The following is a 14,732-nucleotide window of genomic DNA, read 5'->3' on the forward strand; positions in this document are numbered from 1 at the left end:
TAACACCTCGAGTAATGTTAGAATTATTTTTGTTTTCCCCTAGTGGTTAGACCTTCATTTGTATGCTTGTTTGGATTTTCCCTTCAATCTTTTGTTCAGTTTTTTTGTCATTATTTTGTTTTTATGTTATCCATTTATGTATTCCCTCCTTTTCTGCAAGACCATATCTGTGTTTTGTTGTCTGGTTCATCATTTAGTATGTTTGGTATTTTTCATGACTTTGGTTTGTTGTCTCCAGTCTTGCCATCTATAGGCATTGATGCACTTTTTGCACGAGAGGCTGAAGGTAGAACAAATATCTCTACAGGTGAAAACGTATTTGTCTCAATTTGGTTGTTGAATTGTTGATTCTTTTCTTTTCAATATAAAATTTATCTATTGTTATTTATGTCATTTCCTTGTTATAAGCTCAACCTTGAAATTATAGTGGAATTTCACTGCATGATGCATATTATTTAATTATACAACATCCTAAATGTAACTAATAATGACTCAGCTTCTAGTAAAAAAGCTAGCTAGTTGTTCATTACAATACCTTGAAAGAGTGCATTTGTGATTGCACAAATGACAAGCTAGCACATAAACTGCCTGTTCAATATAAATTGCATGTTCCATATCCACATTTGCACCCATCAACTTCATCCATAACATAAACCAAAATGATCCACTTGCCATGTCCATAAAATAGTCTCCAACTAAGGTTGTAATGGTCTGCCATGTGCTGTCCAATGCGATCCTTTGACTCCATAAAGGCACTACTTCACCTGCCTTTTTCTTTCCGACAAGAATCCATTTTGCTATAACACACGCCAATGCGGTTAAGGCTCCTGAGTGAATCCAAAACAAAGGAAGCAACCAATATATTGGAAGCTTCTTGACACTCTTTAGGTAAACAACACAGTTCAAGGGAGCATATAGTCCTGTAGTCCTATAGTCCCTAGTATTAGGAAGTTCCCTCTTTTCATATTAGGCCTTAGATAATTCATCCATCTTAATCTACAACTTTTCCCACATCTTGCAAGACCTAAAAACCAATACACCAGATAGAGAATTAATAAAATTTCTTCTATGCATGACTATATATATAAACAATCCTCACTAGCTAATTAATTGGCTTAATTATAATTTTGACTAGTGTTAGAATATATATATATATATACCTACAAATTGGGGTTATCAATCCTCCAACTCCTTTGTTTCAGTCCTTGTCATATGCTTCTATCTTGGGCTTTCCCTTGGTAGAACCAGCAAAATGACCCAACTCTTTGCCTTCAAGGTTCGTCAATCGTGCTTCAAGCTGCAGTAAAACTGGTTAAAAGTATGAAAGAAAAAAGCAAGAAGCCAAGATTATAACTATACAAAATATAACAAGTACCTTAGCTTTGTTTAAATGTTTTCTGGTAAAGCTTTAGAAAATGTGTGTGTGGGAACCACAAATGTCATTCTAGGGGCCATATTTTCCCACCATGCCGAGTGTTGCTTCGGGGAGGCAAATATGATTTGCGGGGGACATGATATTGCTTTTAGCCACATTTTTTTAAATCCTATTAGTTACCATTCGGTTACCATTCTGTGGAGCAAAACAAACTAATTATTGTTTGTGTCTAGTCTATTCTATTGGTACTTATCATTCTATGATTTTTTTTTTGTTTTTGTTTTTTACCATAAGGATACTCTTTTCCCTCTAAATATTTAACATAACTACATACATTCAAATTCAGGACTCAAATTCAAAACCTTTTGTTAAGCTAAAAAAATCTCATACCAATTGATTCCCTGTGCTTGATAATATCATTCTATGATTTTCATTTTCTACTTTCTTTAAAAGTTTTAAAAATAAAATAACATGATGTATGAGTTCAATTAATTAATCATCTTTCCACTTGTAACTAAACAATACTTTTCAAGGGGAAGTACTACTTTTACTCAATTTGTTATTCAATTAAGTGGCATAGAAGGGTTGTGGTAAGGCGGGCCAGATGCACATATATCATTGATAATGGAGCAATGCTATATGCTGCTAGCCAAAATAGACCACAAGTTCACTGCAATTAACTAAAAGCTAATGATGTTAATCTAATTAGATAAGCTAGTTTAGAGGGATAGCTAGGGGAAAATATGTGTATATATATATATATATATATATATATATATATATATAGATAGATAGATAGATAGATAGATAGATATTACAGTGTGAACTTTTATTGAGGATTCTTCATGGAAAAGTAAGAGAGGTGCAGTTAATCTTTGGTTCAAAAGGGACGTTTCAAAGAAAGAAATAGACAAGCTGTTGGTAGTGTTCAGAGAGCATCCAGTGTTGTTGTTATGTTTCCCTTTACTAACTCAGCTCTCTCTTCCCCATCCTATGTTCCATCCTCTCTACTGCCACTGCCCCTATCATTTGTTTATTGTAGCTGGTTCCAATTGTAGCTTATACATATTCTATTCTTATACATTACTACTCTGCAGGGCACGTACCATCTTAATTATTAAATCTCTTACTTTTCATATTCTTCGTTTATGCTATAGCCTCATTTTTATGTGTTACTTGCCTACCCTCAATTATTCTTATCACTTAACTGTGCTCTGATGAAAGAAACAAGTAACACTGGATTGCAGGCTCTACGGGTGGTTAATGGTGTGTTCAAAGACAATAACCAAAGGGTTTAATTAATTATTTGAGAAATATTGGTTACTTACACTAAATTGTTAAGAGATTGAAATATATGCCTTGAACTTATTAATTCCTATAGAAATGTTTATTAATGCACCTGCTTTTTTGGTACATATGTTGAAACTATCTCATTTTGTACTCTTTACAATGCAATTTGTTTGAAGATGATAATTATTTGTGGTCTTTGTTAAAGTAATTTCTTTTCAGGTTAAGGCAAGCAGTGTCATTAGTGAAGCCGATCAAGTTCAGAAAGGGATTGTTGACTTGGTTACTGTGCATAATATCAGCAAGCTTGTTATTGGAGCAATACCAGAAAAGTAAGTAATGCATTGACTGACAACAAATTTTGTTAGTAAGAGGGAATGAGTATTTATGCGAATGCATAATTGTCTAGTTTGTATGCATTGAACTTGGCTTATTGACTTGTTTATTCCATTCTAGTTCATAGGTTTCTATAAGTGGAAAATTTGATGTTTTTCTCTTATCTATATGTCTATCATTTCTATAGAAACATACTGAACCCTTATTTGCTATAGCATAAGCTCGGAGACCCTTATCATTTTGTTGCTTGCATCATCATTGATGATATTCATTGTTGGAGACTACTGATATTGAACATTATTATAGGTACGAATGTAAAACATACTTTTCTTGGCCTGGTTTATGTTAGAGTCCTTTTTTACGTTGTTTTATGTGATTAATGACTATTGTTTTGTATATAGTTAATGCTTATCATGAGTGAACCTTAGATTCCCATTTGAGATTGAATACAATGATTCTTGCGGATAGTTTGCATTAATCGTTGTATTGAATCTTGAATTGTCCGTTTGGACAGTTTAGGGAGACTCATATTTTTATGGTAGATTCATTCGTTAAGGTTAAGATTTTTTTGTTCAATTTGATGAAATTTTGGTACAATGCATTTCTAATTGTTCTCTGAGTGCATACTTGATTATTGGGGAATTAATCTCATGGATTTCATGTCGTGTACTTGGAGACCAATGCAAAATGCCACCAAAGTTTTGTCAAATTTAACAAAAGAGATTGAACCTTGACATATGAAGCTACCATAAAAAAATGTCTTCCTGAATGGGATAGGGCCACACCTATAATGAAAAAGTGAGATTTTCATGCATGGAATAACTTTGTGAGTATCGCGGAGTTATTATTTAGATGGACCAAAGGTATTGATCAGTTCTTGCAATTTGCTTTTGAAAGAAGTCGACCAGATGAGGACAGAAAATATTTTTCTCCTTGCATCAATTGTTTGAATGGGAGATAACAAATACTAGACGACATATAGAAGTATCTGTTGTGTGATGGGATTAAGAAGAATTACACCACATGGATATGGCATGATGAATTGATAGACATGCAAAGGGGGTCTCAATCTAAACCATTTGTGTTGGATCAAGTGGCCTCAGAATAATTAAGAAAGGGGGGTTGAATTAATTATCAATGAGCCTTTACTAATTAAAAATCTATCATTCTTAATGTTGCTAGATTTAATTAGGCTTTTACTACTAAGTTAAGAAAGTAAAGAACAGGAATTGAAACTTAACCAAAAGTAAAAGCGATAATTAAAGTGCACAACGGAAATTAAAGAGTGTAGGGAAGAAGAAGACAAACACAAGAATTTTATACTGGTTCGGCAACAACTCGTGCCTACATCCAGTCCCCAAGCGACCTGCGGTCCTTGAGATTTCTTTTCAACCTTGTAAAAACCTTTACAAGCAAAGATCCACAAGGGATGCACCCTCCCTTGTTCTCTTTGAACAACCAAGTGTATGTACCCTCCACTTGAACTGATCCACAAGAGATGTACCCTCTCTTGTTCTCAGTTACAACAACCCAAGTAGATGTACCCTCCAATGTGTTAAGACAAAGTTCTCAGGCGGTTAGTCCTTTGAAACTTTGTTAAGGGGAAAAAAAAGAATTCTCAGGCGGTTAGTCCTTTGAAATCTTTTGTTTAATGGAAAGGGAAGAATCAAAAGAATTCTCATACTGTGTCGTTTTGACTTCTTTGAAAACAGAGAAGGGAGACACAAAAGAATTCAGGCGGTTAGTCCTTTGTTCTTTTGGAAAAGGGAGAAGAGAGACACAAAAATAATTCAGGCGGTTATTCCTTGACAAATTCTTTTTGGCAAAGGGAGAAGAGAATGAAAAGATATCGAACACTTTTGTTTTCTGTGAAAGAACAAAGTTTGGAAACCAGAAAACTCAGAAAACTTTTGGCAAAGGAATAAGAAGAAGGCAAAGTTCAAAAAGATGTTCAAAGAGATTCAAAGGTTGTAAAAGAATATATGAAAAAGTTATATCAAGTTTTTTTTTAAAAAAAAATGCAAGTCAAGGTCTTGTTTTTATAGACTCTTCATGTATGGTCAAGAAAACCATTGGAAGAGTTATAGCCTTGAGAAAAACCTGAAAACCATTGGAAGAGTTATAATCTTAAGAAAAACCTGAAAACCATTAGAAAAGTTACATCTCTTGACTTTTTTATTCAAAACTTGTCACTGGTAATCGATTACCAAAACCATGTAATCGATTACACAAAGCATTTTATGAAAGGATGTGACTCTTCACAATTGATTTTGAATTTCAATGTTCAGATACACTGGTAATCGATTACCAATATCTTGTAATCGATTACACCATTTTGAAATCAATTGGAACGATGCAAATTCAGTTAGAAGCTTTTGAAATCAAACTTTGCTACTGGTAATCGATTACAGGAAACTGGTAATTGATTACCAGAGAATAAAAACTCTGGTAACTTAGAAAATTTTGAGAAAACTCTTTTGAAAAAAAAAATTGTGCTATGTTTGTTTTTTGAAAAATCTTTTCAATACTTCCTTTGTGAAGTCTTCTTGATTTCTTCTCTTGAATCTTGAATCTTGAAATCAAACTTCTCTTGATTCTTGAATCTTGTTGACTCAATCTTGAAATCATTCTCTTGGGCTTTTTGTCATCATCTTTGTTATCATCAAAACTACTTGAATCGACTTGATTCATCATCATGAAGCTTGCTTCTACAATTTGATGTAGAAATAGGAGATCACTTAGAGGATATGATTCGTGATCATGGACAAAAGTCTTTTCAGCAAGCACATGCCCCTATGTATGATACATTACAAACTAATTCAAAGAAGCCTTTGTATCCAGGGTGCAAGCATTCCTTAAAGTTGTTGTCAGCGGTGTTACAACTTGTTAATGTGAAGGCCAGATATGGGTGGAGTGACAAAAGCTTTAGTTCACTACTTCAAGTAGTGCATGATATGCTTCTAGAGGAAAACACGTCACCAAAAAGTTACTATCAGGCCAAGAAGATATTGTGTCCAATAGGTATGGAGTATCAGAAGATTCATGCTTACCTTAATGATTGCATACTGTACAGACATGAGTTTCAAGACATGCACAAATGCCCTAGGTGTGGGGTATCACGGTACAAACTGAGTGTAGTAGTGACGCAAACTCAAAGAAAAGCCCCCCAGCAAAGGTGTTTTGGTATCTTCCCATCATTCCAAGGTTTAAGCTTCTATTTGCTAATGGAGACAACGTAAAAGACCTTACATGACATGCAAATGAGAGAAACTACGATGGAATGCTCAATCATCCGATCGATTCCTCCCAGTGGAAGAAGATTGATAGTTTGTATCCAGATTTTGACAAAGAGGCAAGAAATCTTAGGCTTGGACTAGCCACTGATGGAATGAATCCATATGTCAGTTTAAGCACTCAACATAGTTCGTGGCCAGTTTTGCTAGTAATTTACAATTTTTCTCCTTGGTTGTGCATGAAGCAAAAATACATGATGTTGTCTATGATAATATCGGGCCCAAGATAGCCAGGAAATGACATCGATGTTTATCTTAGTCCATTGATTGAAAGACTTGACAAAGTTGTGGGACGAGGGGGTTTTAGTGTTTGATGGGTTTCAAAATGAAACTTTTCATTTGTGTGCAATACTTTTTTGTACCATTAATGACTTTCCAACATATGGGAATTTGACTAGTTGAAGGGTTAAGGACCATAGTGCATGCTCCATTTGTGATGAAGACATAAGCTACTTACAACTGAAACATGGTAGAAAAACAGTTTACACTAGGCATCGACGTTTTCTAAAACCTCATCACCCTTATAAGCAATTGAAAAAAGCATTTAATGGAAGTCAAGAGCATGAAACTATGCAGATACCGTTAACTGGTGACCAGGTCTTCCAGTGGGTTCAACATCTAAATACTATATTTGGAAAGACCTAAAAGAAGGAAAAAAGTAAGAGTTGCATATGGAAGAAGAGGTCAATTTTCTTTGATCTTCTGTACTGGTCTAATCTAAATGTTAGACATTGTATTGATGTTATGCATGTGGAGAAAAGTGTATGTGATAGTGTCATTGGGACGCTCCTTAACATTCAAGGCAAGACGAAAGATGGTTTGAATACTCATCAAGATCTAGCTGAGATGGGCATATGATCGCAGTTGCATCCAAGGTCTGATAGTAAAAAAGTATATCTGCCTCCAGCTTGTCATACTTTGTCCAGAAAGGAGAAGATCAATTTTTGTCAGTGTCTGCACTGGGTTAAAGTCCCTCAAGGATACTCTTCAAATATTAAGAGCCTTGTGCAGTTGAAAGATCTTAAGTTGGTAGGCTTAAAGTCTCATGATTGTCATGTGTTGATGCAACAATGGTTAGTCGAGGTCATACGAGACATTTTGCCTAACAAAGTCAGGCTTGCCATAACTCGGCTGTGCTTATTTTTCAATGCATATGTAGCAAAGTCCTTGATCCTGTCAAGTTATATGAGTTGGAAAACAAGGCTGCTATTATATTGTGTCAGTTGGAGATGTATTTTCATCCTGCTTTCTTTGACATCATGGTTCACTTAATTGTTCATCTGGTCAGAGAAATCAAATGTTATGGTCCAATTTATTTGTGGTGGATGTACCCGGTTAAGCGATACATGAAGATCTTAAAAAAGTATACCAAGAATCTACACTGTCTAGAAGCATCTATTATGGAAAGGTACATTGCAGAAGAAGCCATTGAATTTTGTTCAGAGTACATTGAAAAAGCTAAACCTGTTGGTCTTCCCGAGTCTCGATATGACGAAAGAGTGAGAGGTTAGGGTTCAAGAGAACTGCATGTTATCACTCCAAGTGTAGAAGATTTGCAACAAGCTCATTTGTATGTGTTGAATAACAGTAATGAAGTTTTGTCATACATACTTCGCCATGAAGGTTTAGTGAAAGAAAGTAATCCAAAAATGTCGAAGAATAGGGTCTTGAAAGAGCATAACAAGACTTTCCTAGATTGGCTTAAAGATACAATCTTTGCTAATGATAATGCTTCTGAAATGTTAAGAAACTAGCAGATGGGCCTAAAAGAAATGTTATAACTTGGCAAGGATATGATTTTAACAAGTATTCCTTTTACACAAAAGCACAAGATGACAAAAGTACAATGCAAAATAGTGGGGTTACCCTCAGGGCTAAATCTCAACACTTCGCTAGTGTACATTGATGGAAGCTTGCTTGTGGAGCTTCTATGGAGGCTGGATCTTTGAGCTTCAATGAGGTCCTTAAATGGTGATTTTCCACCATGGAGATGCAGTGGAGGCAAAGGAGAAGAGAAGAGGGGAGGCACCATCCACTAGGGAATAAGCCATGGAAGAAGGAGCTTCACCACCTAGAATGTGCCTTGGATAAGAAGCTTGAAGAGGATGCATTAATGGAGGAAAAGAAATAGAGAAGGGGGGAGCACGAAATTGAAGGAATAAAAGAGGGAGAGAAGTGGAACTTTGAAGTGTGTCTCATAAGACTTTCATTCATCAAAGTTACAACAATTGTTACACATGCTTCTATTTATAGACTAGGTAGCTTCCTTAAGAAGCTTTCTTGAGAAAACTTCCTTGAGAAGCTTTCTTGAGAAAACTTCCTTGAGAAGCTTCTTTGAGAAAACTTCCTTGAGAAGCTAGAGCTTAGCTACACACACCCCTCTAATAACTAAGCTCACCTCCTTGAGAAGTTTCCTTGAGAAGATTCCTAAAGAAGCTAGAGCTTAGCTACACACACCTCTCTAATAGCTAAGCTCACCTCCTTGAGATGAGAAGCTAGAGCATAGCTACACACCCCCTATAATAGCTAAGCTCACCCCCATTCCAAAAATACATGAAAATACAAAAAAAAGTCTCTACTACAAAAACTACTCAAAATGCCCTGAAATACAAGGCTAAAACCCTATACTACTAGAATGGCCAAAATACAAGGCCCAAAAGAAGGAAAACCTATTCTAATATTTACAAAGAAAAGTGGATACAACCTTGACCCATGGGCTCAAAAATCTACCCTAAGGTTCATGAGAACCCTAGGGCACCCTAGGGCCTTCTTTAGTAGCTCTAGTCCAATCCTCTTGGAGCCTCTTGCTCATGGCTCTGGTACCTGGTCCCTTCCTAGAGAGGATTGCATCATCATGATGACAATCCTCGTGTAGCTTTCATCCCTTACTTTGGTTTCATTGAAGAAATTTGGGAGCTTAACTATGTCAAATTTACTGTCTATGTTTTCAAATGTAAATGGGTTGAAAGCAATATCGATGTTCGGAATGATGATGTAGGATTTACGTTGGTAGATCTAAAGAAACTCACTTACGAAAATGACTCTTTCATCATGGCAGAACAAGCTAAACAAGTATTTTATGTTCAAGACCCTTGTGATGAAAGGTGATAAGTGGTTCTACACGGAAAAACAATTGGTGTTAATGTTGAAGATTATGATTCATACATTGATACTTATGTTAGTCCTTTGTCCACACAAATGTTGCCTAACATCGTTGGAGAATAAGAAGCTGACGGCGTTCATGCTAATCGTAATGATAATGATGAAGGAGAATTAATTAACATCATCTAATGTAATTTTCTTATTATGTACTTCATTTCAGTCCATTCATTTACATAAGTTATTCAGTTTTGTGATAATGTTAATTAACTGTTTTTTTCTTTATAGGAAAATGGCTACACCACCCAGCTCTCCTCCTCCTCCTCCTCCTACTGCAACATCACAATCGCCATCTACCTCGAAGTGGACAAGAAAAGACACACGGCTAAGATCATTGGCGACTAGACCAGTTGGGGCAAAGAGACATGTGGTCCATGTCGATCCTGCAACCTAGAAAGCTGACGGTCCCCACAGAAAGAAGTTAAGAACATATTTGGGGATCGTCTCTCGTGATAAGGTGGATGTGACATACGAGAATTGGAAACAAGTCCCAACTGCTCAGAAGGATTTAATATGGGAGGATATTCAGGTATTTTGGTTAAATCTTTCATTTTGTTGATTGACAATCAAATTGTAATTTAGTAACAATAGAATGTAATTTTTCGTTTGTCAGGCGGAATTTGATATCCCTGAAGCATCTGATCTGAAGACGAAAAAGAAAATACTTCAGACTGTGGGGAGCGGTGGAGACAATTTAAGTTTGATTTGACATTGAAATGGACACTTGCAGCCGACAAGGAAAGTGCTGATGACACTGTATTGGAAAAGTACGACATTAGCAAGGAGAAATGGGCCCAATTTTGTCTATCCCGCAGAGATCTTTCGTGGGAGGTAAGTTTGTGATTTTCATTGTTATAAACTTTAAATTCAGTTACTATTATACATTGTAATGATAACTTTCAATAACATTTAATTTTTACAGGATGTGCGAAAAAAGGCACAGGCCATCCCGAAACAAAACACTACCCCTCACTTGTTGTCTCGCGGGAGTTATGAATATCTAGAAAACAAGTTGATGGAGGGGAAGAGAAACAAAAAAGTGGAGGAAACTGCTCAATCTAGAAGCACTAACACCGTGATTGGTATTCCATCTCCCATCTGACGACACGTGAAGTGGAAGATGGCCCTTACCAAGAAAACTGGGCAAATGACGTCTCAGGTAGCAAAGGAAATTGCTGACAAGATTGTAAGTCACTTTCAATTGTTAATTGCAATTATTTATGTTTATTGTGTGATTGAGTAAACCAATAAATGTGTTCCTTACAGGATTCATCGGAGGACCAGGCCTCACAAGGTTCCTTTGTCGCCTATGGAAGTCAAGATGTACTGACTGTTGCCATTGGGTGACCAGAACACCCTGGTCGTGTGCGTGCTGCTAGAGCTGGTGTCACGATCAAGTAATACTTTGGACCGGCTCTGAGGACACCATGCATGTCTTCGTCCATGGCTCCCAAAGACCTAGAGCAGCTGACGCGAAAAATCAGGGACCAGCTAGAGGAGTCGATCACAGTAAATGTAACTTGACAACTAATGTTATCCTTCAGCCAGATGTAGTCCCATTTTCAATTGCAGATGCAATCATAGGGACTCACACTACCTCCAGAGTCTGAGGTTGATCCTTCAATTGCTTGTGTCAGCATAAAGGAGAGTTGTGTTGATCCCTCAGGAAGCGATCCAGACACGGGTGACTTAGACAAATGCAGGTTGTACGTCGAAGACAATCCTCCCCGCTTGGTTGCCCAAGAAAGACTATATGAGGGATCCACAACCGTTCACAACATTTCTTTGTTGCATGATCAAGTCAAGGTTGGTGTTGAGGAGGTTAGAGATGCAGATGCTCCCATTCCTGTACCCACTGAAAAGGTTAAATTAGTGGGGCAGACACTTAACACCTTCCTTGCTTGGTCAACACATCTTGTCAAACGTTTATCAGAACAGGTATTTCAATGTCATTAAATGCTTTTTTTTTCAATTAAAGTGTTCATTGTAATTAAATTATGTTAATTAACTGTGTTGGATAAATAGGGAGCTATGTGACCAGCGAAACCTGCAGATAGGCCGGATCAAGATGTCGATGATCCTCTATATCTGATGACATTGACCATCCCACAACTTTTTTTGAAGTCGTTGCAGGTTATGTGGGATGCTACCGTGTTTGGGGTGTTTAATGACAACTTCCCCTTGTACATAAAACATGAAGATCTGTCGGGAATAGCACATGATGGTCAATGTCTCAGCATCTCTATTATACAATTGTGGATTCTATAAGTCAGTTTACATTATTGTTTATTACCTAACATATTGTTTTAAATTTATACATAATTTACTTTATGTTAACAACAATAGGCATATGATTGAGACAAGTATGCGAGCGGGGAATGCCGATGTGTATGGATTCCTCGAGCCACATTCCATACAAAGATCTAGGCAATCTCAATTTGAATCAAAAAGTTATATTAAGAATTGGATGCAGAAATGAAAGAGGGATGTGTACCTAGGAGCCTACTTGAATGAGTAATTTAAACTGAACAAATGAATTTAAATAATGTATAATATTACAATAACCTATATTGGTCTCCACTGCAGTGCACATTGGCAAATGGTCGACATTTTGCCTAAGGAAAATGTTGTCATCTGGTTTTGTTCATTGCATAATAGGCCAGACAACTACCTCAAAGGAATAATTAACAGGTCAGTGTTGTTTTTTAATACATTTGCATTAGCATTAGTCGGGAACATCAATATTTTAATTGTACAATATGCATCCATGTTTGTATTCAACGGTGCTTTGAAAGGACTTGACGATACTCCACAAAGTAAATCCAAGGTTGTTGTTGCTAGGTGGATTGTTGTTAAAGTAAGTCATTTAAACAATGCTTCTAGTTATATTTTAGTACTGTGTAGACCAATTTGTACTTAATGTTGAATATCTAAATTTCATAATGTATTTAGTGTAATAGACAAAAAGGAAGCACTGAGTGTGGGTATTTTGTCATGCACTAGATGTCAACTATAATCCTAGGAAGCTTCAAGAATAATTGGGAAACGGTAATTGTTTAATTCAAACAAATTTCATTTTTTTATCATTGATATTATATTATTAACTTATATTTTATTATATTATGCAATATTTTAATGATGTTAGACCATTGGAATCAGAGAGATTGAAGGCACTTCGCATCCGGTGGGCCATTTTGTAATTAGTTTACTTACTTTACATTTTTTACAATTCATGTGTCCTTAACATTAAATATTATTTTAATTCATAATAATTAATCAATTTTTGATGGAATTTTTGGTAAAAACTATTTCAAAACAGAATGAAAATTATATGTTGTGTGGTCTGCTTTTAAAATTTGTAGGTTAATTTTGGGGTTATTAAAAAAATAGACATCATATTAAAAAAAATCCTAAAAAGCAACATCGGTTTTTAAAAATACGATGTTGTATGTTATTTTAACATCGATTTAAAAAAAAAACGATGTTAAGTTTCATCAACAACATCAGTTTTAGTAAAAACCAATGTTAATGGTAATAAAACAACATCGGTTATTAGTAAAAACTGATGTTGTAATTTTATAATTCTTATTATATAACATCAGTTATTAGTAAAAACTGATGTTGTAATTTTATATTAACATCGGTTTTGGAAAATCAATGTGAACGATAATACTTTCAACGTTGGTACTTTCAACATTGGTTAATAACGTTGGTACTTTCAACGTTGTATGATGCTTAATACACTAACACAAGTCTGATAAGAGGTATTGTCACAATCAGCTTGACCTACAAACAATAACAAACGGGAAGGAATATCCAAAACCCCTTCTTCTAAAGACAAGGACAAACATCTTCCCTTCAAAAACAACAAAGTTGAGATCCACCTTTTCTTGACGGTGAACAAGTACTTCTTTGTGTCAATTTGGCATATGTGGTTTTTTATTAGGTTTTGGAACAAAATGACGATTGGTATTCTACCTTGCATTTGGTCTTTGGAGTAGACTTTGTTGCCACAACACTCGCTTAGGATGGCTTGGATTGTGTGGTAATAATTGTATTAGAGTCTCAATAAAGACCAATGCTCATTGTTATTGTTCAAATGTGACTAGCAGCGAAGCATCACAATTGTGCCATATTCCTTCCTCACTTAAGGAGTGATCATGACATGATTAAACTAAAAGATGAATCTATGTTGTTTGATTTATCAGAGATTTCCATGGTTGGATGGAAATGGAAGTTGTATAAGTTGCTTGGATGTCAAGAAAATAGGCAACAAAAGAAAATCCAAGAAAAAGGAAATCAATCTCCAATTAAATTGACTTGGTGCAAACGGCGGGGAAAAACCTTTTGAACTAGGGAAGAGAGAAAGGTGATAAAAGAATAGGAGTAGTGAACAGCAATTTCTGCCAAGATCAAAGATAATTATGCATACAGGTAACATCAAAATGGAATTGCTCAAATCCATAAAGATAGTGTTGTTTTGAAATCACAAATTAGTCTTGATATTTTATGAATTTTCTCCAGGACTTCAATTATGGGAGCTAATTTTCTCACAACTTTGGTTGCCAACTGCTTCCTTAGAGCTTTTCGTTTGGTGGACTTGCAAACAATTTGTTCGTTTAATAGAAGTTTTATTTTACTTCAAGAGCTTATTAAAAGACTATGTTTATTCCTTGGTAACGTACCCAACAAGATTTTTCATGAACTCAGACATTACAAGTATTCTTTAACCTAAGCTTCTTTAGGCTCAACAAAAAGTATATAGGGTTTCAACATCAGTTATTAATCAATGTTGAAAGTACCAACGTTGAAAGTATTATCGTAAACATCGGTTTTCCAAAAATCGATGTTAATATAAAATTACAACATCCATTATTTAAATAACCGATGTTATATAATAAAAATTATATAAAAACCGATGTTAATATAAAATTACAACATCCATTATTTAACCAAAACCAATGTTAATATATATGAAGACAACATCAGTTTTTAGTAAAAATCGATGTTGTATGTCTATTATATTAACATCGATTTTGTTGCTGGTAATAAAACAACATCGGTATTAAAAACCAATGTTGTTTTCTTATAACAGACATCGGTTTATGGCAAGAACCGATGTTATTTTATTGTCAGGAACATCGGTTTTTCCCAAAACCAATGTTGTTAATGAATTTTAACATAGAGTTTTTAAAAAATCGATGTTAAAATGACATACAAAATCGATTTTTTTAAAAAAAAAAACCAATGTTGTTCTTAGGATTTTTTTAATATGGTGTCTG

This window comes from Glycine max, chromosome 1 (assembly GCF_000004515.6).
Source record: "Glycine max cultivar Williams 82 chromosome 1, Glycine_max_v4.0, whole genome shotgun sequence".
NCBI classification, from domain to species: domain Eukaryota; kingdom Viridiplantae; phylum Streptophyta; class Magnoliopsida; order Fabales; family Fabaceae; genus Glycine; species Glycine max.